At 41.4% G+C, this 6842-nt stretch overlaps 1 pseudogene; it reads left to right on the plus strand.

The window, feature by feature from the left end:
* The first annotated feature begins 5573 nt into the window (after positions 1 to 5573).
* Positions 5574 to 6506, plus strand: LOC134484442 (Y-linked testis-specific protein 1-like; annotated as a pseudogene).
* The last annotated feature ends 336 nt before the right edge of the window (positions 6507 to 6842 follow it).

Genomic DNA, 6842 nt, shown 5'->3' on the forward strand with positions numbered 1-6842 from the left:
ACACTCTTTTCTGTTTTATTTTGACACTTGGTTTCATTATGTAGGTAGGGCTGGCCTGAAACTCACTGTATAAACCAGGTAGGCATTGGACTAACAGAGATCAGCTTGTTTCTGAGAACTGGCATGAAAGAGACATACCTTTCTCCTTCTTTTTTTAATTTGTTTTTTAAATTTATCTCTATGAGGAGTGTGTGTGTGTGTGTGTTTTGACCAAAGAGTCAATCATATGCTCTGAACCCTGATCCTCTGCAAGAGCAACCAGTGTTCCTAAGCAGTGAGCCATCTCCTCAGCCCCTTCTGTCAGTTTTGGAAGTTTCTCATTGACGACACTTGAATACTGGCTTTAAGATCCTTGCTGACAATTCTGACAATGGTTTTCTCTTGGTGCCACCACCAGGGAACTGGTTTTTCTCCTTTGCTTTTCATTTAGGGGGATGGTCATGGTGTGATGTAATTTCCATTTTGACATCATTTGTCTAAGACGTGAGCAGTCCTAACACTGTGGATACAGTGGCTGCTTATCTTTCATAAGCTTATGGTGGCGTTTTGGTTTTTCTGGATTTGCCTGATTGAATAAAAGGGATTATACCTCCAGTTCATACCAACAGGCATATTTTATAGGGGCAGGAAGATCGGTTCTCAACCTTCCTAACATAACCATTTAATATAGCTCCACCAACTGTAAAATTTTTTAATTGCAACTTCATAACTTTAATTTTGCTATAGATATGAATTGTAATGTAAATGCCTGGAATACAGGATATATGATATGTGACTCCTGTTCAAGTGTAATTTGAGCTCCCAAAGGGGTCTCAATCCAAGAGTTAAGAACCACTGATCTGGACTTAGTGGGATGCCCTTACCAACGTAGATGGGTTGCCCAGTGTTGGTGGGGAGAAGTCTCCAACTCTTGAAGGCAAAGGAACTTCCAAGGTCAGGCTTTTTCCTGGGTCCCTCTGTAACAGTGGACACACTCTTGATGGTTACTGATGTATCAACTGACTCCAGGCAGTTTTATTTTACATCCTCAAAGATGAGGATTCTAAAAAGGGTTCTGCTAGACAAAAGCAGTGGCTGAAGCTATCCCTAGTGATCTGTCCCCTTACCTAATGGCTCCTTGTACACAAGGCCAACAGTAGATGTTTGAGTCCCTTCTAAGTTGCACCTTTCCAATGTACACTCTTCCTCTGTGCTGTTTCTTTAACCAAGAGCACACATGCTAAACCTGAACCCATCTTGTCTTCAGTCAACACTAACAACCTAGTCCTCTCTGCCAGCTATGCTTTCCCAAATGACCCAGCTGCTCACAATTGTGAGGCATGTTCATGCCTCCATGGACCAACAGAATGGCACCGATTGGCTAGTCTATAATGACACAGATTCTGTATGATTCTGATTCAGAAGCCTGTAAATCCAAGATGAAGAGACCATCGGCCGAGGAAGGAGTTTTTGTGGGATGTTGACACCAAAGAAGGGATCCAATGTGCTAGGAATAAAAGAGAGGGAACCAAACGCCCTTTCATAATTTAACCTTTTTGCACAATAGCATCATTAATGGATCTTTATTTGTAGGTCGTATCCCTCTTGACCTAACCAATTCTTCACAACTAAATTCCCTCTGGGTATTAATCTTCAGAAAATTAATTTTGTGTGATCACATTCAAACCAGAGATGACGGTGAATATTTAGATATCTATAGTGGGGGTGGGTATTATTCTTCCCACGTGGTGTACCCTTAAGATCTCTAACTACATCCTTCCCCACGGTAGCCTCACTGAATGATGTGAATTCCGGGTTATTAATGAGGTACAGACACCAAAGCTCATTGTCATATCCTGTCACCAGTATCAAGCTCGAAACAGCAAGAGCCACCTGTGGGAAGGAAAATATGAATAAACTTTATGGTATCTCTAAACTGTAAACCCCCAATTTAATCAAAACATTGTTTTCGACTCAGTTCTCTTATATCGATGTTCTTTAAATGTACAAGTCAGTGGGCTTGCTTGTGACTACTTGTATAGTTTTATACTGTACACTAGCCATCTTCATCCTCACAACTCACCTCCATTTCCTCCTGCACACACACACACACACACACACACACACACACACACACACACACCCTGCTTCTCCCCTTCCTCTTCCTAAATGCCCTCTTTCACTTAATATCCCTTATTAAAATCTAAATTTCACAGTCATCTGTTTGAGTCTGGCTTGTTTCACTTAACATTGTATTTTACAGTTCCATCCTTTTTTCTGAGAACAAAACCCTTTCCCCTTATACATAGATGAAAATCACATCAATGTATATCACATTTTTTAAGCCATTCATCCAGTGATCAACAGTTAAAGTTATTCCAATGGCTTGTCTATTGCACACAATGTGGCAAACAGAATGGATGTAAAGTGGTAAGGAATTCTTTTTTTTTTTTTTTTTTTTTGATCGTTGATGTGGAAGGGTCTAGCCCACTATGTGTAGTTTCATCCATTATGAAGTTGGTCCCTGGGTTGTATGTGAAGTAGAGAAATCTGAGTAAGTCATGGATAGCAATCCACTACTCAGCATTTCTAAGTTGTCTTTGCTTCCATTCCTGCCTCTACAGTCCTGCCTGAGTTCCTGCCCCAACTTCGCTCAGTAACAGACTGGGAACTAGAAGCCTAGAGTGAGTAACTTTCCTCCTCAAATTGATGGCTATGATGAGATTATTCTTCTTTTTGCCTACTTGGTCTTCCTTTTTTGAAAGTTGTCTCTGTTTACTGTTCTTAGAAAGATGATATTACATGTTTTCTCATGGGCTCTCTGTCTCTCACCGTGTCTCTCTCTGTCTCTGTCTCTGTCTCAATCTCCCTCTGTATTTGTGTGTTTGAGTGTGTATATGTGTATTTTTTGTGTGTTAGTGTGTGCATGTGTGTGTGTTTGTGTGTGTATGTATGTGGGTGTTTGTGTTTTTATAAGTGTTTCTGTGAATATGTGCGTAATTGTGTATGTGTGTGCGTGTGTGTGTGTTTGTGTGTGTGTGTGTGTGTGTGTGTGTGTGTGTGTGTTTTCTTTCCAGGCTTAAAAAAATTTCCCAAGGCTGTAAATCTCATCAGGTGCCTAGAGAAGGAAGATGAAGGGGAGAAAAGGGGGAAAAATCACGTCATTTGAGTCAACCACACATTGAGGTCAGCCACATAGTAGACCAACAGTCACATAATGGCAGAGTAGTCATAAGAGCAGAGAGAGAGTAAAACTCAAAGTGTGAAGGAAAATGTGCTTTAAACTACGATAGAAGGGAGAAAAAGAAGACGGTGCACTTAGAAAAGTGGACATATTTTAAAAAGTTGCCATAAGTGTTAAGCTCTAAGTACATTTAAAAAAATTATAATGTTAAAGAGGAAGGGAATTATTGGGAAGAGGGAAGGGATGGTCAGAGTGTAGTGGGGACAGGGGAGGGTTCTGAAAGAATCCTTTTGAAGATCTGGAGAACTATGTGACACAAAAAATTAAAGTGCGCTGTTATTTACAGGTAAATTCCATACTTACCTGCATCCAGTATTCTGTCTACCCATATTTCAAAAAAAAAAAATTACCTCATCTATTTCATCCTGTTTTGGTGCATTTGATCTAATAAATTCCATGTAACCAGAAGTGCTGGTAAATTTTAAAGACATTTAAAATATGACTGATCGATATCGGGTTTGTCATCAGTTTATCCAGACTTTGGTAGCAGGCCTAGGAGCTAATTTACCTCGCTTTTTGCAAGGAATCCATAATTCATGATTGCCATTTACTTCAATACAAGGTATTTAATCCTGTCAAATTCCAGTTTTGTTTGAATAAAAGTGGTCCTCCTCTAATTGTGTGTTTTGATATAGCTAATTTTGGTGTGCTATCCTGTGGGCTGCCTCGGAGAGAGAGCCTAGCAATATTTCTGATATGTAGAATGACTTAAAGATAACCAAAGGAAAGATAGGAGCTGGGAAAATAACCACCAAGGATGTTGGTGACTCAGAAACCAAAGACTTTTTTCAGAAAAAAAAAAAATGCATGAAAAGAGCTACTTGGGCTGACTGTGATTCGAGTCATCAGAATAATTGGGTGGGGACTTTATTTTGGGTCATCAGGAGGATACACGAGAAGCTAAAACCTAGATGCTGGAAGTTTCTAAGCGTAACTAGGGAAGGAACTGGCCTGAGAGGGCTTCTATGACATAAGAAGAGCCTGAATGATGTCAAAGAGAGAAGGGGGGATGTTGCACATCTCTTCCACTTGGAGGCGCTAGATGACCTTGAAGGTGGGTTCACTATCTTCGCAGCTTTGTGTGAAAGCCAGTTCAGCTCCTGAACCCCACAACTGTTCAACAGCCTTTTGGTGCCTGACCTGTTTCAGAAGACAGAATCTGGACGACTAGGATATTTTCTTTCGGTAAATGTGTTTATGAAGATAACTGGGACCCTTGTATCCCAGAAAGCTAAAAGTTTTCCCTCGTACAGCAAGTAACCTTATGTTCTAATGTCTTCCACGTTTGAGAGCTAGGCGGATGGTCTAGGCTAGTCAGTCTCCGGAGTTTATTATACTTTGATAACAATATCTAATTCATAACTCTACTAAAATGCCAAAGTCCTCTCTGTGCCTGTGCATTTTAGGAGATAGTATTTCTTTGTTTTTTTTTTTTTTTTGTTTTGTTTTGTTTTTTTTTTTTGTTTTTTTTGTATTTTGTTTTCTTTCTTTCTTTCTTTTTTTTTTTTGTTGTTGTTGTTGTTCTTGTTGTTTTTTTTTCGGAGCTGAGGACCGAACCCAGGGCCTTGTGCTTGCTAGGCAACTGCTCTACCACTGAGTTAAATCCCAACCCCAGGAGATATTATTTCTAAATGGCTGTTTTTGCCTACACAAAAGACTCTTGTTGTGGTTGAAGATGCAACAGCATCGCGGAATAAACCTGGGACTCAGTCAAGATGCACAGTACAGAAAGCCAGTGGACTGGTGTGCATTGTCTCTGGGCAGATACTTGTGGATGTTGCCACATAGCTCATATTTAGAGGGTAGAAGAGGGGTGTTGCCACCCTTCTGGCTCCTTTGCTATCCTTTCTCTTTTCTGCTTGATTAAAGTGGGGACAGGGATACTTAATCCCACACTGACCTAGGCATTCAAGATGTTCCTCAGCAGAGGCAAAGTGCCTCGGGCTGAAGAATTGTGTCTGAATATGTTATTCTGAGCTGTAGAGAACCATTTTTTTTCATTTCCCTTTGAACTTTAGATTTTGATTTTTGGGAGAGGGTTTTTATGTGGGTAGCTTTAGCTACAATGGAACTAATTCTGTAGACCAGCCTGGCCTTCATCTCACAGAGGTCTGCCTCCTTCTGCCTCTTGAGTGCTAGAATTAAAGGTGTGCTCCACCATTGCCCAGCCCTCCTACGAACTTCTGATTATGACAGAATTAGATTCAGATGCTAAAACTGTTTATCATTGCCTTCCTCACCTTTTCCAAAGTTCTCTTGGACAAGAGAATTGGTTGAGCGCCCTCCCCCAACCCTCCCCAATCATTCTTGCAGGCACTCATATGACAGAGGCAACAGCACTGTGTGTGGTTTAAGCAGGTGAGCTCTTCAAACCCAGGCCATGGGAAAGTATGAAGCCTGAACACAGAATGATAGCCACAAGACAGTGGACAAGGAGTGCCTTGGCCTACCACACTAGGTCTTCAGCCAAGAAGAAGAGGATTTCTCTGAGGAGGATGAGCACACCATCCTTCCAGAAGCAGAGGAGGAGGAGTCCTTCTCCCCAGGCCCTGGGGACAATTGTGGGCTGCAGATTTTCTCATGGATGGAAGAAATGTGATGACCCCATCACCCAATGGAAGGCCATCATTCTAGATCAACTGCCAACCAGTCCCTCCCTCTATCTGGTCAAGTATGATGGAATTGATTGTGTCTATGGACTGGCACTTCACAGTGATGAGAGGATATTAAAACATAAGATCTTGACTCACAAAGTAGTGTTTCCTCAAGTGAAAGAAGCCCATCTCGCAAGTGCCATGGTTGGCCGAGTTTTGGAGCATAAATTTGAGGGAAAACATAGCTCTAGGGACAACTGGAGGGAGGTGGTCCTAGCCCAGGTGCCAATAATGAAGGACTGGTTTTACATCACCTATGAGAAAGATCCTGTCCTATACATCTACCAGATCCTGGATGATTACACAGAAGGTAACCTCCATATCATTCCAGAGATTACTCCAGTAGAGGTAAACTCAGATGTTGACAGCGACATCTTAACAGGGCAATGTGTGCAGTTCACCAGAAGTGACGGGTCCAAAAAGATCAGCAAAGTCGTTTACCAAGTTCTTGCAAAGCCTTCCGTGTACTTCATCAAGTTTGACTGTGACGTCCACATCTATGTCTATAATCTGATGGAAAAGATCCGTAAAGGTGAAATTCACAAAGTGTGCGGGACATGGATGGGGAATTTATAGGATTGGGGGAAAATGTTTGTTTTTCTGTGTTTCAGATACACAAGGGCCTTTGACAACCCCAGGATCTTTTCCTGTGGAATGTGTTTTTGCTCTAAAATTAAAATGTGTGATGTGACCTTTTGTGTGTGAACACTTTGGAGGAGACTGACTGTGGTGGATGGAACATGGAGAGGAAGCCTGAAAGGTCAAGGCTGTGAATAGTAAGTCTATTCTCACATAGGCTAAAACAAACAGGACAGAGCTGGTCTGGTCTTTAGGGAGAGAAAAAAACTTGAGATCAGGCTTAGAGGAGCAGGGATGGCACAGGGAAAAAAAAATGATGTTTAGGAAGCAGTGGAGAAGGGCCAGAAATAGATAGACTCTCTGAAGTGAAGTTTGAGGGAGAAACA

Source organism: Rattus norvegicus, chromosome Y (assembly GCF_021556685.1).
Source record: "Rattus norvegicus strain SHRSP/BbbUtx chromosome Y, alternate assembly SHRSP_T2T, whole genome shotgun sequence".
In the NCBI taxonomy this organism is placed as follows: Eukaryota; Metazoa; Chordata; class Mammalia; order Rodentia; family Muridae; genus Rattus; species Rattus norvegicus.